Here is a 25,158-nt window from a genome sequence, read left to right as displayed (position 1 = left end):
TTCCTAACAAACCGCCTCCTTAAGTAAGGCACTCTATCAGGTCTCCAATACTAATGATTACTACCATACTATCTCATTGATTACTGTACAAACGCATTACTAAAGCACCGCTACAACCATCTCTCACAGTTGAAGCTGTATGACAACTCTATACTTCAACCTTCAGGCTCAGTAACACTCCACTGTGAAATTAAGGGAATAAAAAAAAGGTCAACTTTAAAGTTGTGGATAGCAACTCACCGTCATTACTTTCTGGACAGGCTAGCTCTGCACTGAAGCTCATAGCTTTTAACATAGAATGTGTGCGACAGCTGAGTGAAGTAAAGGGGGCAAAACCAATTACAACAGGAGACATCCTCAGCAACTACAACGACATTTTCTTTGGACTAGGAAGGCTACCAGGCGAATATAAATTCAAAATTGACCCAAACGTCAAGCCTATGCAAAATAGGCCTCGTCGTGTCCCTCTGCCCCTTAAAACATAGTTAAAAAGAAAACTTGACGAAATGATCAACAAAGGAATAATAGCCTGCGTCACTGAGCCAACTCCATGGATCAACAACCTAGTTGTCATACAGAAACCAAATAAATTGCGAATATGCATTGACCCATATCACCTGAATAAGGCAATCAGGCACAATCATTACCCAGCACCAACAGTCGAGGAAATCGCAACGAAAATGAAGAATGACAGACTCTTCACAGTTGTAGGTGCCAAAGACAGCTTCCTTCATGTCGTTCTAGACGAGCCATCCTCATATTTAATGACATGCTGGGCCCCTTTTGACATGATACGGTGGCTTTGAATGCTATTTGGAATCATTTCAGCCCCCAAAGAATGTCAGCGACGACTCGACTGCTGTTTTGAAGGATTCCATAACATACAAGTGATAGCCGATGACACCATATTCTACAGGTCTTGTGATAGCGATGCAGATGCTGAAAACCCCCATGATGCTGCCCTTATGCCATTTCTGGAAAGGTGCCGCAAAGAAAGAGTAAAGCTCAACCCTAATAAGTTCTTCAAAACCCCTCTGTTAGCTACATGGGACATACTTTCAGTGCACAAAATGGTTGGCACCGAGTCCGAATAAAGTCAAGACAATATCAGAGATGCAACGCCTACGGACATCCAAGGCGTTCAGCGATTACTAGGAGTTGTAAACTACCTCACCAATTTTGCACCCAAACTTAGTACAATATGTAAGCCACTGCGACGCTTAGTGGACAAGGAATCTGTCTTTAACTGGCTGCTACAACACGAAACAGCATTTACTCAGATTAAAAAGCTCATCACCGAAGGCCCTATTCTTCACTATTATGACCTCAATAAGAAGGTCCCACTTGAATGTGACAGCTCAGAAGTCGGTCTCAGGGCAGTCCTAACACAGGAAGTTGCATATGCATCCCGAACACTCACAAAAACTGAGCGATAGTTTGACATTATTGTACTCCCTTCCATACAAGTCAAAAATACAATACAATGTCCAAGAGTAGAGGACAAATGGGAACTGCTAGCCATCAACATTTTCTCAAAACTTAGCGAGACTGCTAACCCTAACCCTAAACCTTATCAGGATAGGTGAAATTTTCAGAGCTCCCAGTATCTATATCCTCACAGGTTCACCTTTGATTTTTTCCCCATAAGGACGAACGTGATAAACTTTCCATGAAATTTAAAGAAGGAACCAACGAAGCTAGAAGAGACTCACTGTAATTTATAGCAGCTGCTATTGGAGATCTGCTGACACATGAGAAATGTCCCTTCTTACAGTTTTTACATACGAAATTTCTGGTGGAGCACCTCTTCCGGTCATGATTTGGATTTCCACCAAAGAAGCATTTCTGTCATGAGAGTGTTGCTACTGTGGATTGCTCCTAGCACCTAGACTGGTCGTCCTTTTCTTCTATTTTAGCTGTAGATATAGATGTAGTCAAGGAGTCTAGATTGAGCATATGTTCTCAATTATTTTGGGGCCGTCTCGTGTGTGAGAGCTTAGTCGTACGCAGTATCTGTCAAGTTCCTTGTTCTCTAGAAGCCTCTATCTGATGAAGGATGACGAAATTCTGTTTATAAATGTATTCCTGGTGTACTAATCCCTCGCTTGTATCGCCGTCATGGCGTGGAAATCACAGTCCTTGGCGAGTTCTTTCAAAGGCTGTAAATATTGGTGTATGCTTTCCTTTGTTTGTTGACTACGAGTTTTCAATAAATGTCAGCATAAGATGATGTTTTTAGGCTGAATAAAAACTTCCCTGAGGGCGTTCATGGCTGTATTGTAGGCGTTAATGTCAGAAGTATGTGCCAGAGGCACCAGATTTATTAATAAATTGAGTTTAACTCGTCCGTTAGTTGTGAACTACCAACTGCTTCAAGGAATATGGTGAACAACCTCTTCGAATATTGCCATGTGTCGGGAGCATCCATTTTCATGGAGTGCAAATCCAGACGTCCGGGTTTCAAGTTTCAAGTATTTCTCTATTCTCAGTAAAATAAATTGTAAAAAATCCCAAGTCAGAGGATGCTGGAAAGAAGCTTCATTTTACTGAGAACTATTCAGGGACAAGGTACTACGAGCCGTTGATTTAATGAAAGAAAGAAAACTCTAAGAAAGTTACTCACTTCCCAAGAACATGTTAAATAGTTTGTTTTTTTTTAGCGTAATAGCGGTTGATGAGAGTTTCGAATTAAGGACAGTTTCCAGTTAGGGGGCAGTTGAAAGCAGGTCGTGGCTTGGACCAGACTAAGACAGCTTTCAGAAATCGAAATGAGCTGACATCAATCAACGAACACCATCTCAACTGAACATAGGTGTTGACTTTAGTGTTTAGAGTTTCTGTTATGGTGTCATGAAGCGAGAGCTTAAGTGCCATCCACAAAATGTTTTCAAAGTTTTCTTTCGAGTTGTTTTAGCGTTTTGTACTTGTAAGACCATTTCCATATTAAACGTTAAATAGTTAAATGTATTTTTGTATGAGAATCATCACTTATCAAGGCTTGGAGGCCACTCGACGATAAGGGTCATTGAATATAAGAGGGTAGTTTAGTAATCGTTATTAGTGTAAATTGTGTAAAATTTGATTACTTATGTGGACAGCTTAACAAGAACTTTTTTACATTAAATTTGAAGGCTACCGTGTTGTATTTACGTAAGAAGCAGGCCAACAGAACAGTGTTCCACAGGCGGGCAGTTCTGGGCAAAAAGGTTTGTTTATGGAGTCTGCATTTAGATTTAGGCACAGATAGAGTAAAACAAATGCAAGTACATATGAATTCATTTGTCAGTTCTCTAAAGAAAAACATCATATAGAAAATAAGGTTCTAAACGCTTTTTATCTAGGCATTTCAAAGCTTAATGTTTTGCAGTACATCATATTTCTTTTTTGTTATGCTTCAACCTCAATTGTTGAGCTTCATATTCTGATAAATCTATTTGATAATATATATATTGTTAGTATTGCTTCATTCAGTCAAACATTGTTGAATACTACATAGTTCGTGTTTCATTATAATTGTCTGGGTGTTATTGATAAGACTAATATTTATTTTCAGATCAATTTTAATTGAAAAAAGAAAAGATTAATAAAATGAAAGAATTCAACAATTTATTCTGCATCTGCATAGTACAGTTTGCTGCATCTGTGTATGAGATAATAGAAGAGTTAAAGTTAGAGTTAACAACAAACAGAAGAAACAATTATGAGCATGAATACATTTTGGAAAATGTTTCATACTATCACTCTTATTATTACTAATTCTATATATACACAGCTGAAAACCATGTGTTCTAAGGCAATTTTTCTTATTTTAAGCAAATACTTAATAATAAAATGATGTAAAAGTTAAGCAAGTTCGCACAAAACCAACGTCACTTTCCTCTCCCAACCAGCCTCTTAAGGTCGAGATATCTGGAGGTAGGAAGATAATCTTTTAGAGAAAATCTTAGAATTTTGAATATTTGGCAAAGGTTAACTTATAGAGTACGCTTAATAGAGAGTCTCCTAATAATTCCCATTCTTGTGTGTTAGTAGTATTTTAGGTGAGCATTTTCTACAAATCGATCTCCATAAGCTTGACAAGAATATGGTCGTATGTGACGTTTTATATTTTCTGTAATTATTTTTACAATGTAGATACTGTCCATTTAAGGTTTGTTATTTGTATTTCACTACAACTTGATCTGGTGTTAATACTTGATTTCCTTGTAAATTAGTATGTAGCTATGTCCAAGAAGTATTATTGTGGTTTCAAGCCCAACCAAAAGTGATGGTATATAGTATGAAATCAATTCTCCTTCTCGTTAGTGTTAATATTGAATTTCGTGTAAAATCCACAAATTGGACAAGAATATTGTCGCTAACCTGTGATTGTTCATATGTGTTTCTTAAGATCACTATTCTGTGAAAATTCTGATGGACACTCTATAAGTGATGCATCTAACATTATTTATTAATTTGGTGATGTTTCTTTTTTATTATTTTAATTTGATTAGTTTTAACAGCTCGAGGGGCTCTATCCTTGGGGCTAACACTTGATTTTATTACAATTTAAATTTATATTCGAGGACTTTTTAAAGAATATACATTGTTCCCTTTATGGTTGCTATCTGCATTCCATGTAATCTTGGTCTTCCAAGGATTATTTCCAAGTATTTCTTTTTTTTTATTAAGCCAGTTTCTCCTATCACAAATTGTGTAATGCTGATTTCTTTAAGGGGACATGTTTTTAAATCATTCTTTAGGTTCTATTTTATTGTTTCCAGTGTGTTTTCTCAAAACTTTTGTTCCATGACGATACATATCAACACATTAAATGATTGTATACTTTCTCACTAATATATATTCGCACATGCAGTTTCAGATCAGAATTCCATGCAAAAGTAGATCCACAATCTACAAGAATGTGATTGGTAACCTGGGTTTGTCTGCATGTGTTTCTTAAGGTTAACTGTTCTTCCATAAAGATGCATATCCACAAACGTATTGTTTCTCACTTTTTCATACTCTTCAATGGAAGTTCTTAGAAACAAGGAAGCTATTTCAAGAAGCTAACACTTGGTCTCTATATAAGATACATAAATATTTCAATGTTCTATAAAAGTTATCTCTTACATCTGAAACACTGAATTCAGCATGTCTTTTCATATGAGATTTCAGGCTAGAATTCTGTGTAAATGTAGTATCACATACTTCAAGAATATAGTTTTTAGCGTTGTTTTGTTTCATTTTTTGCCCGTGTGAATTCGCGTGTGCTTCTTTAAAGAACCATTTTCTGCAAAAGAAGCTCCACAAACCTGACAAGAATATGGTTTCTCTCCTGTGTGTGTTCGCATATGAGTCTTTAAAGTAGAATTCATTGAAAAGGCTGAACCACAAACCTGACAAGCATATGGTCGCTCACCTGTATGTGTTCTTATATGCGATTTCAAATCACAATTTTGTGAAAACGATGTTCCACAAACTTCACAAGAATATGGTTTCTCACCTGTGTGTGTGCGGATATGATCTTTTAGATGAGTTGAATTTTTAAATGCAGAGTCACAAACTTTACAAATATATGGTCTCTCCGAAGTATGGCTTCTTATGTGTCTTTTCAGGTGAGAACTATTTGTAAATGCAGCGTCACAAATCTTACAAGAATATGGTTTTTCTCCTGTGTGTATTCGCTGGTGAATTTTGAGAGAACCATTTTGTGAAAAAGAGGCTCCACAAATCTGACAAGAATATGGTTTTTCGCCTGTGTGTGTTCGTATATGAATTTTGAGATGAATTGAATTTTGAAATGCAGAGTCACAAATTTGACAAGTATATGGTCTCTCCGAATTATGGCTTAATATATGTCTTTTCAGGTGAGAATTATTTGTAAATGAATCTCCACAAATTTGACAAGAATATGGTTTTCCAACCAAATTTTTTTCCATATCTATATTGAGATTATTTGTCAAAAATTGTTATTACAATTCTTACAGAAACAAGCTTCCTTAGCTTTGTGCTACTATACAAATTTGAAGAATTTTTTTAAAATGTAAATCGCTAAAACTTTTAAAGTATATCCTTTCTAACTTTCAGATGAAAATTTTTTACGTTCACAAATTGAAAACAATATGCTTTTTTCTGCTCGCATGCAGCTTAAAAAGTTTGTTTAAAATGTAAATCAGTAAAACTTTTAAGTTATATACTGTTTCTCCTATATTTTTCATCATAGAAAGTTTCTCAAGAATTCTAGAAGTTGTTTTGAAAAACTGAACAACATGGGTTCACAGGAAAATATGGCAGCAATATTCTAAAGCAGATCCATTTGTTCATGTTTTGCTGATTTGATATCAGATTTTTTATCTGCAAATAAAGAAAAAATGTAGTAAACAGAAATACAAATAAAGAAAAAAATAAACTACAAATAGAAATACTGTCGGAATTATTTGGACGGAGAGAAAATATGTTTAAAGCTTGCAACAAAATTATTTCTTGTAACGGTAACAAGCTAGAAACAGACAAATTAAACACTACATCTTCCAAAATATTTTATGAGACTTTGGAATGTATAGATAACATGTAAAATGGTTTCGCATAACAGAAATATGGCTTTGTATCGTCCATAGATAGAAGAGTTCTTTTACTTCCTCTCTGATCCACCTTTAGTAAGTTCAACACTTCCAAGTTATCACACATTCCCATTGAAAAAGAAAAAAAAATCCAAACTAGGAGAAATCAGGTAATTGGATTAGACAATGGACAAACGGGGTCTTCCAGTCTCTACTCTTTGAGGGTTGCAAGGATAAAACCATTGGTCAATTTCATTTCATGCCTCATTTAGGCCAACATAATTGAAGTGAAACAAGTCTCATGAGTATCCTCATGTCTATTACAAGATCCAAATTATTGGGTACACTGACACTCTCTTCCTTATGTCTTTAGAACATGAAGGTTTCATGTAAAACAGACCAGGTGCTCCAGGGTGTAGAGAAAATTCTAGAGGTAAGAAATGTTCAATAGAGTGTGTGTCTATAACTCTGTTTCCTTTCATTACTTTCACTGTGAACACTAAATTGTTACTTCCTTGGATTAGTACAAGATCTTCAACTAGAGATCAAAAAGGCCTGGTCTTAAGGGGCCTTTTTATTAGAACTATATCCCCTGCCTTTAATTTTTTTTTTCAAATGAATAAACAGCCAACCACAAGGTTCTTTCTCTCGAAGACTCAACAAATAACTTTCATGCAAAATCTTCCTAAATTTAGTAAGGCATGAAACTGCATGGTCTGAATTAAGTCAATTCGAACGAGAAGGCTGATTGTTTCTAGGTCCTCTCTCACCTCATTATTATTTGCATTCATGAGTGAAGTAAGGGTCAATACATCCAGGTTAATCCTCAGAGCTCCTTATGTCAAAGGATGGCTATTTACTCCTCTTTTTATGTCTGAGCTGATTTTAAGTAGACCAGAATAGTCTACTTTTCCACTTCTTATAGTCTTGAATAGACAAGATTTCATGGTCTTGAAAGAGCTTTCCCAACTGCCACCATACCAAGGAGAAGGCAGTGGAATAGTACAATGCTTTAAATTATAGGGATAACCTCTCTTCCAATTAATCTATTATCATACCCTTGTGGATAATTCTAGCAGTAACATTAAACGTGCATGCATTATCTGAATAAAGATGTAATGGTATCCTATTTGTGTTTGTGAATCTAATAAAAGCCTAAAGAAAATATTTCACTGTCATAGCTAAAACTAGTTCTAAATATACAGCTCTATCGCCCATACATATGAAGAGAAAGATGTACATTTTATAATCCTTTTCTTTGATTTCGACATAGATATGGCTGGTATAATCCACACCCATATGTAAAAATGGTCTGAGGAAATTCACTTGAGGGGCTAGTAAGTCGATCGAATTTGGTACTAAAAATGAAACTTTGTTATATCTTTTGCATTTAACGCAGTTGCCAGCCTAATTCTTAATAGCCTGTCAAGCTTGTGGTATCCAATATCCTGTCAATCTTACTCCATTCAAGGTTGTACTCAAGCCTGAATGTTGACTTCTCTGATGGTATTCTTGAATGATCAATCTTGTCAGATGATGCCCTATTAGAATCATTCTCTGGCCGAAGCCAACAGGCATCTTCAATAATGGAATCATTACCTGCAAGGGCAACTCCAAGGGCCAGTGAACTAGCATCCACCCAGACCGTGAACTCATTCCCGCTGACGCACCACTTTCCCTGAACAGGGTCATCACTGGTCACTCTGGACACAGTCTCTGTCAACATGCTCCTTAGAGTGACATCGTGTACAACATCGTCCAATCCCGACGACACGGCTGTTGCACGTCTCTTTATGGCTGCCACGGCCACCCTGAGCCAACTGCACACAGGGAAATGGCCTACCATCTTTCCACAAAGTGAAAACACTGTTCGTCGAGTGATGTTTGATGGGACCTTGGGAACGTGACTTCCTCTTCTCCAGCAAAGTCCCTCCTTGCTATTGCGCACGTGCAGGCCAAGAACTTTTGCTCCATCACACAGACGCTCTGGTTCTTTACATGTCAGTCCAAAGCTTTCAAAGTACATTCTAACCGACTGCGCTGACATGAGGTTCTCATTGACGAATATATCATCGATGTATGAGGATGTTGCCTGTTGCACCGCCTCATCTTGCTGTCGGATAGCATGCATGATTGCTGTCATAATGCCTGGGGCCACATTTAGACCGAACCCTAGCCTGGTTAGACAATATCGGGTTCCTCTAATTTCCACAGTCTGAAATGGCTACAATTTCTTCTCAATGCGTATTTGCAGATAGGCCCTGCGTAGGTTCAGAGTTGCCACGTTCGATCCCTGCTGTTGCCACTCCCTTAATTTGAGTGCACACACATCAGCCCTTGCTGTATATGGGTCGACATGCTCATTGAGCTCACGGTAGTCTAGGAGGTGGCGGACCTTCTGTTTGGTCTCTTGTACGATGGCTCTCAAGGGAATCAGCCCTCGCGGGGGGCCAAGCTCATCCTCTGGGTATGGAAGAAGCCAGCCATTGTCGATCCACGTTTGCAGTTCTTCTTCATACTGTTCCCTTAGCCACATGGGTGGGGGATATTCCGATAACCGGTTTTGCAAGGATATTGGTGGCTGATCGTTTGACCACTTCCAAGACGCCGTCCATACATTGGTGTTTCTATCATACTCTGCATGAAAGTCAGGCTCGTCGAGAGTTATGGCAGCACAAACATGTTCCTCACAGTTCTGTCCATGGTAATTCCACCCAGTTGTGTAATCAAGTCCATACCCAGGGGTAGGTCGTACCCGAGAAGCTCTCCCTCCATCACCAGGGCTCGCACGGCTACTGCAGGCCCGTCGTTGATGTTTGTGCGGATAATGCTCACCCCACAAGAGGCTAGCGAACCTCCGCCTACAGTTAGTACCGGAATTCTATCTGCTTTCCAAGTGGCACAGCATATCTTGCTTACGAGAGTCTGTGTGCACCCAGTGTCCACAAGCGCGAGGCGCTCGCTTCCATTAATGTGTATGCTTACAGTGGGTAGTGCCCTGCTCAATGACGTTCTGGGGAGAAGACTGGCGGTGTAGCTTCTTCCCCTTGCCCGTTTCCTGGACAGGTGCGGGCCAGGTGTCCGCGTTTTTTGCACTTGTAGCACTGCGGCCCGTCAAGTTTCCGAGTTGGTTGACGTGACAAAAGACAATCACGGGCCAAATGGTTGGGTCCTCCACACTTATAGCAGGTTGTAGCTGCGCCCAGGTCCTGCAATCCAACCTGTGATGGTTGTACAGCTGCCACTTGGTCTATAGTGTTAGGGCTTTTCTTTAGTATTGCTCATGCCGCGCCAATACTTCTGATATGTGCATCTCGTCCACTTGGGATGAGGCACGGAGCAGATCTTCCACACTCTTAGGTAATCCTGCAACAAAGGCGCACACCAAGCCTTTGTCTGACATCCCTCCAAAAAGGACCGATAGCTTTTTTAGCTCAGCCAGATACACATCCACCGTTTCCCCGGGATGTAATTTTCGGGCCATGAATTCCTTCCATGCAGTAATTGGATCTAATGCAAACGCTGTAAAAAGGGTGTGCTTGATGCAGGTAAAATCTGTTTTTTCCTCATCAGTCAACTGCTGGTATACTGCATATGCTCCCCCAGTGAGGCGCATTGGGACCACGCATTCTATACGCTTCACCCCACTGAGCTGACATATTCTGCTTTTTCCACCCATTCCTGCACTGACCGATCAGTGCTACTGCCATCAAACAGGGGAATTAGCTTGGGGTCAAATCCTGACGTCATGCTGGAATAGCTTGTGTTCGTTACAACTCTACTGTCAACCGAGTTTTTTTTGGTTTTTTTTACACATTGATCACCACATTATCAAGGCCCGGAAGCCACTCAGGGATAAGGGTTATTGCAAGTACATTACCTTAGTGTGGAGCTTTGATGAAGTGTTTACTTAAGGGGACGGTTCATTAGGAATTTGTTAACATTGGACTTGAAGACATCCAAGTTGTAGTCCGGAGGGAAGCAGGCAGACGGAACAGAGTTCCACAGGCGTGCAGTTCTAAGAAAGAAACTTTGTTCATGGAATCCACGTTTTGATTTAGGCACAGATATAGAGTGGGGGAAATTTTTCACAGTGGATTCAGCTAGATGGGTGTTTTTAGTGAAAGATTGGCGAGGGGGGACCAGAGATTGGAGTTCAGACGAGCATCTGCCATGGAAATAACGATAAAACAAGGATAGGCTTGCAACGTCTCTTCTGTGGGAGAGAGGTTGCAGGGTAGAGAAAAGGGCATCCCCCACTAAGCCACGAAGTCTATTTTGTACACTGTCAAGGCAGGATAGGCTGTTTTTAGCAGCTCCTGCCCAGATATAGCAACAGTATTCCATCCTTGGACGTACTTGGCTTTTATATAGATAGAGAATTGCATCAGTAGTGAGATATCTTCTGGAGCAGTAGAACGATCCCACCATCTTTCCAGCGACCTTGGCAACAGACTTGATGTACGTGTTCCATTTCAGATCAGGAGTAAAGGTCAAACCCAGAAGCTTGTCAAAACACGGGGCCTCACCCAGACGAGAGCCATCCATCACAATTGATGCCAGATGAGGATCAGAGCGTTGATGATGTAAGGATAGGAGTTTGGTTTTGGATGCATTAAAGGTAACCAGCCACATCTTCCCCCACTGAACCACGCGCTCGAGATCAGAGGAGAGAGAATCAGAGAGAACTTTGTCATTTACAGCCTTTGATGTGTTGCGTGTCATCAGCATAGATGTCAACGAATGATTTAAATATGTGTTTAGGGAGGTCATTGATGTAGATCAGGAAGAGAGTTGGGCCCAGGATTGACCCCTGAGGGACTCCAGCATTTATATTGCAGGCCTCCGATTTTTGTCCATCTACCACTACTCTTATGAGCCTATCGGAGAGAAATGATTTAATGATTGAGAAAACATTTCCAGTTATACCGTAGCTGGAAATCTTGTGAAGTAGACCCTTATGCCATACCTTGTCGAAGGCCTTTGATATGTCGAGAGCAATTGCCCTAGAAAGGAAGCCTTTGTCAAGAGATTCACTAATCCTATGTGATATAACCGTCAGCACATCTGCGGTAGATCTTGCAGAGCGGAAGCCATATTGTGTGTCACTAAGAAGGTTATTCCTGCTGAGGTGGTTGACTATTTCTCTATTTAATATGGATTCCAGCAACTTACTCATAACACACAGGAGACTTATTGGTCTGTATTGAGAGGGAGATGACTTATCACCTGAATTCTTAAATACAGGGCAAACTGATGAGGTCTTCCAGGGAGTCGGAAAGCACTTCTCCTTAAGGCAGCGCTTAAATAGTTTCGTAAGTATGGGAGCAAGTTCTGGTTGAAGCTTTTTTAACACTATAATTGGGATGCCATCAGGGCCAGTTGCTTTACTGGAATCTAGGTTCTTTATTAGCTTGGCGACCTCATGCACGGATATTTGTATGTTACCTAGCTTGTTCTGTGTTATAGGAGGAAATATGGGGTGTTGATGGCCTTCGTCGCATAGGGTAGAATTAGCTGCAAAGTTCTTTGCAAATAGTTTAGCCTTGTCTGACGCTGATGAGATGACCTCTGGTCCATTGATAATGGTTGGGATAGAACGTACACTTCTGTTCAGGATCCTATTTGTTATTTGCCAAAACTGGTGAGATCCAAGCCGCTGATCAGCTACCTTGGATTTAACAGACTGGGCATATAGCTCTCTTGCATTTTTTATTACTCTTTTACAGTGGTTGCTGGCAGACCTGAAAGCAGCTTTAGTCTCAGTGCATCTATTACGTTGGTAGCTATGGAAAAAGTGATTTCTGTGCGCGATAGCAGCAGCACATTCTGGGGAGAACCATGGCTAGCTGTTAGGTTTTTGTTGGAATTTTTTAGATGGTATGAATTGGTCTATGCCTACAATTAACCATTCGGTCAAATCTGATACTATAGAGGATACATCCTTTTTAAACATGGAGTGCAGAGGTAAATCAGATATGAATGTACAGAAGCTATCCCAGTCAGCCATAGAGTATCGGTATACAGTACGGTGGAGGTGTACGTCTGGGGGCTTCTTACATTTTGTTTTTATCTTAACTGATACGACGGAGTAGTCGGAGGATCCTAGAGGAGAATGAACGGAACATGAACATAGCTCAGGGGAAGTTGAGAGAAAAAGGTCTAAGAGGCTTGCATATTGACCGGGTGTATCGGGCACACGGGTGGGTTCGCGAACAATCTGAGTAAGGTCATAAGCAATGACAAAATCATGACAAAACCTCCCCTCATCGTCTGTCTTATTTGAATGGGTCAGCCATTCCACGTTATGGACGTTGAAGTCACCACATATGTGGATGTTAGCTGAGGGATGTGAAGACAGTATGTGGTCTATTTTCTCAGATATGCTCTTAAAGATAGTAACTCCGCTGTTGTGGGGCCTATAAAGGGCAAATATAAATGCAGTGGTGTTAGCAAGTGCAACCCTGAAGCACATATAGGGTAAATTAGGATCTTCTCTAGAGATATCCCTGCCACACGGGAAGCCATCCTTAATGTAGGCACATATTCCATGCCCATGGCGATCTTGGGGGTCAGATTTAGCTGTTAAATTTGAGTATCCGTTAATTATTAACTCATCTAGGGAAGTGGTCGGCCCTATTCCAGTTTCACTTAGAAATAATATGTCCGGTTTCGTCTCCTGTAATTGGGTTTCAACCTCTGGAAGGTTGGAACGTAGACCCCTGATGTTGGAGAAGGAGACCTGGTAGTAGGGGTCTACGTTGGAAGATGGGGTTCTAGGTTTAATCGAGTTTTTATTCTGGAGATATTTCATGTTGAGTTTTTGGGATTTGTGGAACAGGTCGGCATACTTGGTTAGAGCAGTACAGAGAAGGAAAGTAAGAGAGAAAAAGACAGGAAAATTTTTTTTTGTGGCACATGAAAAGGTAAAGCCGTAACAATTACCCACTAGTATGGCATCGAGAGGCCCCACCAGAGACTACTGCATGGTCCAGATCCACTCACCAAATGGCAATACAGCAGTCCCAGTACTTTGCGCCTACTGATAGAACAGCCTCCTTAGTGGTTAATCCAAGGTTTGGGTCCCTGACTATCAGGCGGATAACGTCAGCCCAGACAAACGTTTACCTCCAGCACCCTTACTAGTAACATGGCCACAAGGACAGACAGAGACAGAAAAATTTCGGACATCTCAGACTACTGGTCACCAAGTACTACCGACCTTTAAGCAGCTTTTTCTTCACCCTTTGTCAGAAAAATCACTCATTGAATGAGGACTGAATGACAAAATAGGAGAAGCGAGAGTTACTGGAGCTGCCGATAACACATCCACTGTATTATCTACTCCATAGTAGTCCATTGTTTGTTTCGTTCACCACACTCTTTTCTTCTACCTCTTCTTTTACACACGTCTGTTCGTTTTCGTGACTCAAATTCGTCTCTCTTCCCACTTTCCTCTTCTCGTTATTTATGGAATCAGGGTACGAGATTCTCCGAGATTCCCTGAGATTCCCCGAGACTTTTTTCCACATAAACGCATGCGGGCGCCATCTTGATTCTTAGTAGCCACTTTCTCCACACTCATACGTTTGAATTATTTAGAATTATCTTCCTTGTTTCTTCAATATTTAAAAAAAAATCTCTCTTCGATTTGGATAAAATTTATTTTTTATTTAAAATAAAACTACTTGATACATTTACGTGATTTTTGAAATACGCTGTTTTCTTTCTGTCACGTGTAAGTATAGCATACAGATTTTTACTTTATTTTGTATTTTTTTATAGGGCAGATTCAGGATAAGCACTATATGTTCTTACAGTGGCTCCTATTAAATATACATCCACATTGGATACATACAAGAAATAAATGTTACCGTAGCCAATAAAAGTTAATTTTATACCTACCTGAGTCATTTGTTTTGGTTTTCAAGTAGTTTTATTGCTCTTTATTTAATCTCAAAAATCCAGTTTTTCCAAGCTGATTAAAAAAAGTGACAGCATCTTCTTCTTTGAAAGAAGCAGCATCGTTTTTAAAACCAACACAAAGTCAAGTATCTGCAGAATGTCTTCTTGGTTCCTCCTCTTCTCTTTTCTCTCTCCCAACAATCGAACACAGCATATAATAACAAAACTCTAAAGCACGTCTGACAGCACTGACTTCTGCCAACAGTCTGCGCCTCCTCTTAACAACACAGGCTTTTTATATCGCAAAATCGTTCACCTCTATTTGCATATTCTTCTAACTCACGTGATCACTACTCTATAAATAAGAGTCTTGACCATTTCTTTTCTTTCTTTTTATTTATTTTTGGTGACCGACCCGCACGTGGTCTATCCAGGTAAGTCACGCATTTCTCCACACTCCCCCCTGATCTCATGATCACAAACAGGACATGCGGGCAATCGTCGTTGGCGGGTACTCCTTCGAAGAAGCACTTCCTCATTGCTGTTTTCTTCATTACCACCATCATTACTACCAGTCTGTTCCATTATCCCGTCTCGTGGTTCCATAGGCGGTGTCTCACAATCAGGGCAGGGGGGCAGTATCCGTCTTTGTCGGGTACTTCTCCGAAGAATCGGAGGCGTCATCTCCTCGGTATGCTCCATCATCCCTTCTCGCTGGGTTTCGCAATCACGGGGGGTGGGCAGTATTCGTCTCTGTCGAGTATTTCGATGAGGCATTACTTCCTTGTGTCCATCGCTCTCCTCACTATTGTCATCAGTATGTCCCATCATTCCCTCATCTGGTTCTGTTGGTGGTGTTTCTATGCTCACCTGAAGGGGCAGTAAGTGATCAGGATCATCTCTGAACGGTGTGTGATCCTCCTCATCGTCCTCAGAATCAGAAGAGGTATAACAAGGGCGGATATCTTTTACGTGACGTGGTATGCCACCAATCAACATGGTCTGAGGACTTATGATTTCATCTATTTTTCCCCGGAAAAATTTCGTAGTGCACCCAGCATTTGGGGGTTTTATCCAAACAAGGTCTCCCACCTGATATGGTGTATTGACAACACTCACCACTGATGGTATGGCATCAACTCCTTTCACACGCTGTTCATATTGGTAAATCCCATTGGCTGGTGCAGTTGCTGGTGTTGCATTGTCCTTGGGTGTTATATTATACCAGTACACAGCTTCTGGAATAGAGCACTGCGTCCTGGCTGCAATTCTTTTGATGGTGCGGTGACACCGTTCTGCTATACCATTACCCTCGGGATAATATGCACACCGATAATGCATTTTAATCCCCCATTCGTGCACGAATTTCTGAAATTCTTGACATCGAAATATGGCGGCATTATCAGTCAGAATTTCAATCGGGGCACCACGTTCAAAAAAGACGGCTCTCAACTGTTGTATAATGCTGGCTGCATCCTGTCGTGTCAACAGGCGCCATATTGTGAAACGCGTCGGGCCACAATCCGTCATGGTCAAAAAATGTTTGCCCCCATAATGTGTTATGTCCATCCCTACTCGCTGCCAGTTGCCCTCCACCTCGAGCTTCCCTTTTTGCCATTGGGATGGTGCCGGATCAATTCTCTGACACTCTTCACACGAACGTATGGCTGCTTTCACTGATGCTTTTGTAGTTGCAGGGCATACTCTTCGGACAAAATATGCAGTCCTCTGAATTCCAGGATGTCCAATCTGCTGGTGTATCATACGGATCTGGTCAGGTGTTAATTGATCCGTTACAGTCGCGCATGTTTGTTGTTGAAGATCGGATCCCTGCCTCATTGCATCGATCCACCTCTTTGGTACTCGAGTCAAGCTATCAGCCAAATTCTGCATCGACGAGACTAACCTAATGTCTACCTGCAAGCTGTATTCGTCAACTAGACGCTTAATTATTGCTAGTCTCCTTCGTACTAGCATTTCACTTGCAGCTCTAGTCTTAACTCGAGCCTTTCCAGTCAAGGTGTCGGTTAACCAATGGTAAACACACAATGAGTCAGTGTGGAGATGCACAACATTAGTCTGCCATTGCAATACGAGATTAAGACCTTTTAACGTGGCATCAAGTTCTGCCAAATTTATATGTTGGGCATCATTTTTCGGACGAAGCCAGCATGCATCTTCCACAACAACACCTAGTTGCTCCAACACGACACCTGTAGCCAACGAACTTGCGTCAACCCATGCATTTAGTTCGTTTCCAGACACTTGCCACTCACCCCGGGCAGGGTCATTCCTATGCACTCTGGACAACATTTCAGCCATCATTTGTTGGAGAGAATCATCATCCGCAACATCGTCCCATCCTTTTGTTACTGTAGTCACTCGTCTTTTCACCACTCCTGTTGCCGATCGGAGCCATCCACAGACAGGTAGATGTCCTACCAATTTACCACAGATAGAAAACACAGTACGTCTTGTTAATACATTGGGTAACTTTGGAAGTGGGCTCCCTCGTTTCCATCGCAACGTATTGCCCTCCTCCCAGACCTCGAGGCCTAGCACGGGCACTCCATCCTTTAGGCGCTTAGGGTCTTTGCTTATTAACCCAAACGCTTTCAGTTTTATTCGAACTGCATCCGCAGACATTATGTCCTCATTAACATAGATGTCATCTATGTAGGCTGAAGCAGCTTTTGCTGTGGTCTCATCCTGCATCAAAACAGTTTTAATAATGGTTGTCATAATCAAGGGTGCTACGTTTAGGCCAAAACCCAAACGTGTCAAACAATATAGTTTTCCCTTGAGTAGTACTGTCTGAAACGGCCATAATGACTCATGGACACGTATCTGCAGGTAGGCCCTCTTTAGATCCAGAAGTGCTACATTGCTCCCTTTTTGACGCCACTCTCTCAGTTTAGCAGCGCACACATCTGCGTTTCCGGTAAACGCATCAACATGCCGATTCAACTCTCGGTAATCCATTACGGGACGAATTTTTTCTTTGGTAGGTTGTTCAACAGCCATGAGCGGAATTAATCCCTTGGGTGGTCCCAGACATTCCTGTGGGTATGGTATTAACCAACCGTTGTCAATCCACATCTGAAGTTCTTCTTCATATGCGGCCCTATTCTTGGTAGAAACTGCATACTCTGGAATCGTGTTGCACAGCCGATCTGGTTCCTGGCCCATGGCCCATTTCCACTTTGCAGTCCACACCCTTTCGTTGTCATCAAATGTAGCACAGAAGTCCTTTTCTTCAATCGACATGGCTGCACAGACGTCTTTCCCTTCTCCAAGCCTGATACCTCTAGCTGCTGTGATTGTAACGCCTCCTAGTGCTTGTATTGCATCAATTCCAAGCAACATGTCGTAGCCAAGGGGTTTCTCCTGCATCACCAGAACGTCAACTTTAGCTCTGTCACCCTTCTCAGTGCAGATTGTGACTGTCCCTTCACCACAACATACCCGTGATAAGCCATTGATGGTCATAACGCCAACTGGGTTCCTCCGCCACACCGGACAGCAATGGGCACTAACTATAGACCGGGAACACCCCGTGTCTATAAGTGCTGAACACTGCACATCATCAAGTTTAACGCTAATGACAGGCAATCCTGTGTTTATTGGTTGGCAGGGGGCAAGGGTAGCGATAGTACCTTGCCCCCAACTTCGTTTCCCGAACAGTTGCGAGATATGTGCCCAAACTTATTGCAGCGATAGCATTGCACTGGTCTCTTTGATTGTGGATATACACCTCTCCTATCACTCCGGCACTCTTTAGCAAAATGATTGGCCTCCCCACATTTATAGCACACTGGGGTGGCATGCTTATTACTATCTGGAAGAGAGTCCACATTGCCTCCATGTCGAAAACGAGCTGCTGCTGCAATTGGTTCCTGTTCCTTACAGATGTTTTGAGCTCGGGCCAATAACTCATCAGTTGACAATTCATCGATTCTTGATGATGCCCGCAACAGTTTACTGACCTCCTCGGGTAGGCCTACCAAAAAAGCACAGCTTAATATTTTATCGTTGACCCCACCAAACGGTACAGATAATTTTCGCAGGTCGGCTAGGTACACGTCGACTGTTTCCTTGGGTTGAAGTGTCCGGCTCGTGAACTGTTGCCACGCAACAAATGGATCTGTACCAAACGCTGTATACAGGCTCTGCTTGATTTCATCCCAGTCTGGTTCATCCCCGAGTTGTTGGTAGACTGCATAGGCCCCTCCGGTTAGCCTCAAAGGGATAACTGTGGCTGGTTCTTTAATTTTGCACAGTTTACAGATTTTCTCTGCCTTTTCAATCCATTCAACGACAGCCGGTCCAGTGGTAGATCCGTCGAACTCGGGTATTAAGCGAATGTCGAATCTGTCCATTGTTAGTAACCGCACACCAAGCGCCGAAATAGCTTAAAACCAACACAAAGTCAAGTATCTGCAGAATGTCTTCTTGGTTCCTCCTCTTCTCTTTTCTCTCTCCCAACAATCGAACACAGCATATAATAACAAAACTCTAAAGCACGTCTGACAGCACTGACTTCTGCCAACAGTCTGCGCCTCCTCTTAACAACACAGGCTTTTTATATCGCAAAATCGTTCACCTCTATTTGCATATTCTTCTAACTCACGTGATCACTACTCTATAAATAAGAGTCTTGACCATTTCTTTTCTTTCTTTTTATTTATTTTTGGTGACCGACCCGCACGTGGTCTATCCAGGTAAGTCACGCATTTCTCCACAGTTTTGAATTTTTTTTGCTATTTTTATGATAGTACCCAGCATACTATAAACACCCAAACCTCCATGTTAAAAATGGCTGTCGAGATTCGGGGTGTTTATTTCTAAAGCCGTTCTTAACATGAAGAGGTTGGGGGGGTATTCTGAAAGCTGTTCTTAGCATGGAGAGGTTGGGTGTGTTTATTCTTAAAGCCGTTTAGAACATGGAGAGGTTGGGATGTTTGGTACTCTTGTAAAAAAAAATACAAAAAAAATTCAAAACACCTGTAAGCCTTGAAATTCAAAACGAAGCTTGTTTCTTCCAAATAAGATGTCGCCATTTTTTTAATTTATTTTTTTTTTAAATTTGAAAAAAAATGAGTTTGTGAGATTAAATAAAGAACAATATAAACTACTTGAAAACCAAAACTAATGAACCAGGTAGGTATAAAATTAACTTTTATTGGCTACGGTAACATTTATTTCTTGTATGTATTTTTTTTTTGTAGAGTTATTTGTTGGCTTCTCTGCTAAATACACCCAAACATTTGATCAATTTTAATGATCAATAGGAATATTTTTGGCAGATTTACCATTTAGTTATACAAATATCCTCGAACCAGGTAATTACTAAAAGGGTAGGCACCGCCAAAAAATGGCCGAAAAATCAAGTTGTTGTTTTTTAAAACGAAATTACATTCATTAAAATCCATTATTTCTGAGTAACTTTTTTTTTCCAGAAAGATAAAACCCTGAATTTTATCATATAGGAAACAGAATAAGGTCAAACTTTTTCTACTATTTTTAATTCAATTTTAAATGTTAAATTTTCCCAAAAAGTTAATAATTGATATTTTTTGTCTTGCACAAAAAACGTACATAAATATTTTTAAAAAAAGGTTTTTGAAATAATTCATTTATTTATTTGTTGTCTAACTAAGATATAGGATGATTTTCTATGAGAATATGCAAAAATATTAGTACCTGGATTTCAAATAATTCCACTTATTCATATAGGCAACCAGTTACTTCGCGTCTATATCGACACTGTTTACGTTTGTATTCCATAAAAAGCAAACTATGGAAGACCAAACAGGCCAAAAAAACTTCTTTTTCAGTAAGGAAAATTTCAATGTATTATTAACGCTGAGGCTGGCCAGTACCAGATGGGTGACTATTTGTATGAGTTTAGTTTTTAATGTGTATGTGTGTGGGGGCCAGGCTCCCCAAAATGGGGGGGGGGCAATTTAAAGCAGAATAAAAAAAATTATTTCAGCGCGTTTGGTCCACCGCAGTCGAAAGGCAGCAAACGTTTTCAAACGGGATCGAAAAAATGATGCTATTTTTAACACAAAGGGCACAATATTTATCGATTTTTTTTTTATCGATGCTTCAAAGCATGCCCTGTTTAATAATGGTCATGCATTATTCGGATCGCTAAAAAAAATTGTTAATTTATTTATCAAACATTTTAAAATGGCTTTTTTCGTTGTTTTGCTTAACTTAAATTAATTATTTTACTTAACATATTCACCGAATTTCACACTTCAACACTCAAAAGCGGAATAATTAAACACAATCGAAGTTCTGATATTCAGACGTCAAAATAAGGTATGCAAACAATTTTTTTTTTTTTTTTTGGAATCTATAATTCTGTCCCTTACAACAACACAATATGTTGTGTTCGGTTTCAGATGATTATTTTAAGCATATTTGTACCACCTCAAAACAAGGGGGGTTTGTAAGTAAAATAAAATATATATATAAATATCGTTTATGAAAAATAAGTACACTGTTATAAAGTTCATTCTTCTCTTAATAATCGCTGAAAATTTCGTATTGATCGGATAATTAACTGATTTTTGGTAGATTTTTAAAAAGATGGTCCGTCAAAAAGTACTTACCTGCCCTCCCCCCAGTGTTGGCGGTGCCTATAAAAGGGACTCTTAAAGGTCGACACCGGTATCGAGCAAAAACTTGTTTACGTGTTTTACAAACTTTAAATAGGTAAAATATAAGCACATAATTATTGAAAATGTAATCATGTGATTAAAATTTAATTTAAATTAACCACATTGTTTAATAAATTTTAAAAATATAATACAAGATGAAGTTTTAAAATGATTAAATGTTTTATTTTATAATTTAAAATGAAAAACATTGACCAATAAAAATGAAATTTTGCGTACTTATGTATATTTTGTGCCATGCTGAAATAATAATGTTATTATTTTGAAAACCATTCTTAATGAGGAGGTGAGGGTGTTTTGTAACTATTCTGTGCTTCCACCTTGCAATTTAATTTTTTTTAAATATATAAAAATAGCGTGGTACCATCTGCTATCGTATGTATCCGAGAACAATATCTACTGTAAAACTAAACCAAAATTTGGTGCTTATGCATTTTTGGTACCACGCTATTTTTAAATAGTTTTTTTTTTTTCGGGTTAAATTAAAGGTTCATTATATATCTTTTTTTTTTAATTGTAAGATGTAAGCACAGAATAGTTACAAAATACCCCCCCTTGTTAAGAATGGCTTTCAAAATAATATTATTATTTCAGCATAATATCAAAAATACATAAGTACCCAAAATTTTAGGCCGTCTTGCACTTTAAGGAAACTTAAATATGAAGATAAAAATGGAACAGAAGTCGTTTGACACCGGTTGAAAGAATGCAATTTGATTGGATAGCGAAATATTGACGTCATTACTATAAAATATTGTTAAAATTTAAAAATTTAAATTGTTGGAAAAGAATTTAATAATTAGGTATTTAATAATTAATAGTATACAAAATAATATTGTAAAAGAATTTTTAATTTTAAGTTCAGATAGAATATAAAATTTGAAATTATTATTATAGAATTTAATAAGTATTTAATAATCGTATAAGAATAATTAATGTAAAAGAATTTTTAAAGAGTTAAAGTCATTTAGATAACAATTCGATCGCTTATTTATAGTGAACTATTTTACTTTTATTTTAAATTTAAAAAGTTAATTAGCTCTCCAGTTATTATGAAAAAATATGGATAGAATTTAACAATTGAAATTATTGTAAAAGAATTTAATTACTAAGTATTTAATAATTATTATAAAAAAAGTCAAACGGAAAAAGGAAAATGCATAGCCTATTAGCAACTACGAAAGAAATGTTCAATCTACATTTGTTGGAATTTGTGTGGCGGAGAAGGAAATCGATGCAAATATTTCTGCGTATAATATGTATCGGAGAACAATATCACTTCTAATTATCTTTGTTTGGTTGTGAAAAAAATCTGATTTATACTATTGTCAATTTTAATATCGTTCCAATAATATAATTTCTAATTTTCTTTATTTGTTTGTAAAATAAAAAAAATAAAAATAAAAGTATTTCATGGGAAACGTGGACCCTGTGTAAACAGTTTTCTTTTAATGGTTACTCCCTGAAATGTGCAAAAAAGTTTTTTCACTTTCATCGTATATATCTCATAGACCTTTTTTTTTAATCATGCGTGTATTTATTTATTTATTTATAAATCAATGAAAACCTTTTGTGCATGCGCTTTCAGGGAGCATCCATTAAAAAAAACGTATACACAGAGTCCATGTTTCCCGTGACGTGAGGTACAAAAATAAAATCTGTTTTCTAATATTGTCAATTTCAATATCGTTTCTTTTTATCATTCCTAATTATTTTATGTTTGTCATTTTATTTATAAAATTACGTTTAAAAAATTGTTTTAAAAATTCCTGCATTAATAAAAATCATTTATTAAGAAAAAGAATGTTTTCTAATATTGTCAATTTCATTATTCCATTTTATTTATAGTAATGACGTCATTATTTGGCTATCCAATCAAATTGCATTCTTTCAACCGGTGTCAAACGACTTCTGTTCCATTTTATCTTTATATTTTAGTTTCCTTAAAGTGCAAGAGGGCTAAATTTTATCTTTATTGTTCAATGTTTTCAATGTTAAATTATAAAATAAGACATATTTAATCATTATAAAACTTCATCTCTCATTGTTAAACAATGTGGTTAATTTAAATTAAATTTTAATGACATGATGATCACATTCTTAATAATTATGTGATTATATCTTACCCATTTAGAGTTTGTGAAACATGTAAAAAAAAAAAGCTTCTGCTCGATACCGGTGTCGACCTTTAAGAGTCGGTTTTAGTGATTATCTGGTTGTAGGATATTTGTACAACTAAACGTCAAATCGGTGCTTCTACACTTTATTGCCGAAATTGGAGACGCCATTTTATTTCACGCACCTGCTCTCCAAATTTAGGGGAGAAAATTATATTAAACTCTGGCCGAAGCATGAAATAAATAACAAAAAATTAAACTTCCAGAAAGAACTATGAAAAAATGTAAATAAAGTGAAAGAGAACATATATCCGTAATTGTTTAATTGGAAATGTTTCGATTTAATTAATGAGAACGGGAATGTTTTTTCATGGAACATTTTTTTTTATGTTAAAAACAGAAAATGAAATGACATATAATGGTTTAAACTGGGCGAGCGCCATTTGAAAACAAAACCAATACATTTATTGTATAAAAATTTATCAAAATATAATTGGAAAAACATTTATTGAAAAGTTTGCATGAAAAAATATAGGTGCTAGTGCAGAGAGTGCACTGCAGCGGCAGCGCTATTTTTTAAATCATATTTCCAAGTTTAATTAAAGTTTTATGATATGTTTTTTATTCAATTGTGAGGTTTAAGTATAGAATAGGCACAAAACACCCTCCCCATGTTAAGAATGGCTTTTTAAATAATAATGTTATTATTTACGTCCGGCACTCTCACTAGTACCAAAATATAATTTTAAAAAAACAATTTTGTAATGAAAGTAACATTTATAAAATAGGTTGTTGTTGTTTTTTTTTTTTTGTTTTTTTTCGAACAAATAAATTTAAGCATTTTTTTAATTAAAGCAACTTTGAAAAGTCAACAACAAATTAACTTAAACGATTGTTTGTTTTTTTTTTTTTGTTTTTTTTTTGTCTTTTTTTAACGGGAAGTGGGTTGTTTTTTTATTTATTTTTTGTTTTAACTGCAATCGTTCTCCAGTTTTATCTTTTATTTATTTCATGCTTCGGCCACAGTCTCCCCTGGATTTGGAGAGCAAGTGCGTGAAATAAAATGGCGTCTCCAATTTCGGCAATAAAGTGTAGAAGCACCGTCAAATCTGCCTTATTTTTTATCATATTTTCTTTTAAGAAATTTGTCACACCTCGTCAGATAATGTCAAAATCATCTTACCGACGAGTAAGGGAAGGGGTAAAAGCCGTTATTGCTTGCAACAAAATCACGTCGTTGCTTACAAGCAATCTTTTTTTGTAACCGTAACAAACTGGCAACGTAGACACACGACACGTGTGTTCTCTCTGAAAACCAAATATTAACTATAAACAAAAAATCGCGTGTAGCATATTTTATACAACCAACCTCTCGTTCAGTGAGGCGTGTTTATATAACGCATCAACCCCGGGCATCTGGGTTATTATTTTTTAATAAAAAATAAATAAATAAAAGTACAACGTCGTCCACACACAAGAATATCTTACTTCCCTTTTCACTCACCATCAGCAAAGCAAAACAATAAAGAAATATTAGTAACATTCTACTTACTTGCATACAAACATATTCCGTGTTATCAGCTTTTAAAAAAAATTCATAACAGTAATAACTCGATTGCATTTGCAAGGAAACGACATACATTTACATAAGTTGATAATAGCAGGAAGTAGTGGTGAAAATCCAAGATGGTGTCCAGAAAGCACCTTCGCAGAAAACTACAAAAGTTCAAAAAATAAATTAAGAAATGAAGAGAAAAGAATCATCTCGATAACAATGTCAATCTCTTTCGAAATTAAAGATTTTTATTTAATTTAATTCATTTCAATATTTAATTATTTTAATAATGGTAATATCATGAAACATATCATCTTGCATGGAAAGACTCGTCCATGGAAAGCTCATCT

General features: G+C 38.3%; 1 long non-coding RNA gene across 1 annotated transcript; it reads right to left on the bottom strand.

The window, feature by feature from the left end:
• Positions 1-3,592: 3,592 nt before the first annotated feature.
• On the bottom strand, positions 3,593-24,943 carry LOC145279782 (uncharacterized). Its single transcript, XR_013868449.1, has 2 exons — positions 24,806-24,943; positions 3,593-6,336 (listed from the first exon to the last, which is right to left on the bottom strand). It is a non-coding gene; the product is annotated as an uncharacterized LOC145279782 (long non-coding RNA).
• Between the last annotated feature and the right edge of the window lie 215 nt (positions 24,944-25,158).

This window comes from Euprymna scolopes, chromosome 1, assembly GCF_053919585.1.
Source record: "Euprymna scolopes isolate OS-2025 chromosome 1, ASM5391958v1, whole genome shotgun sequence".
Classification (NCBI taxonomy): Eukaryota; Metazoa; Mollusca; class Cephalopoda; order Sepiida; family Sepiolidae; genus Euprymna; species Euprymna scolopes.
The sequence above is the reverse complement of the archived record's forward strand: the minus strand, read 5'-3'. Positions and strand labels throughout refer to the sequence as shown.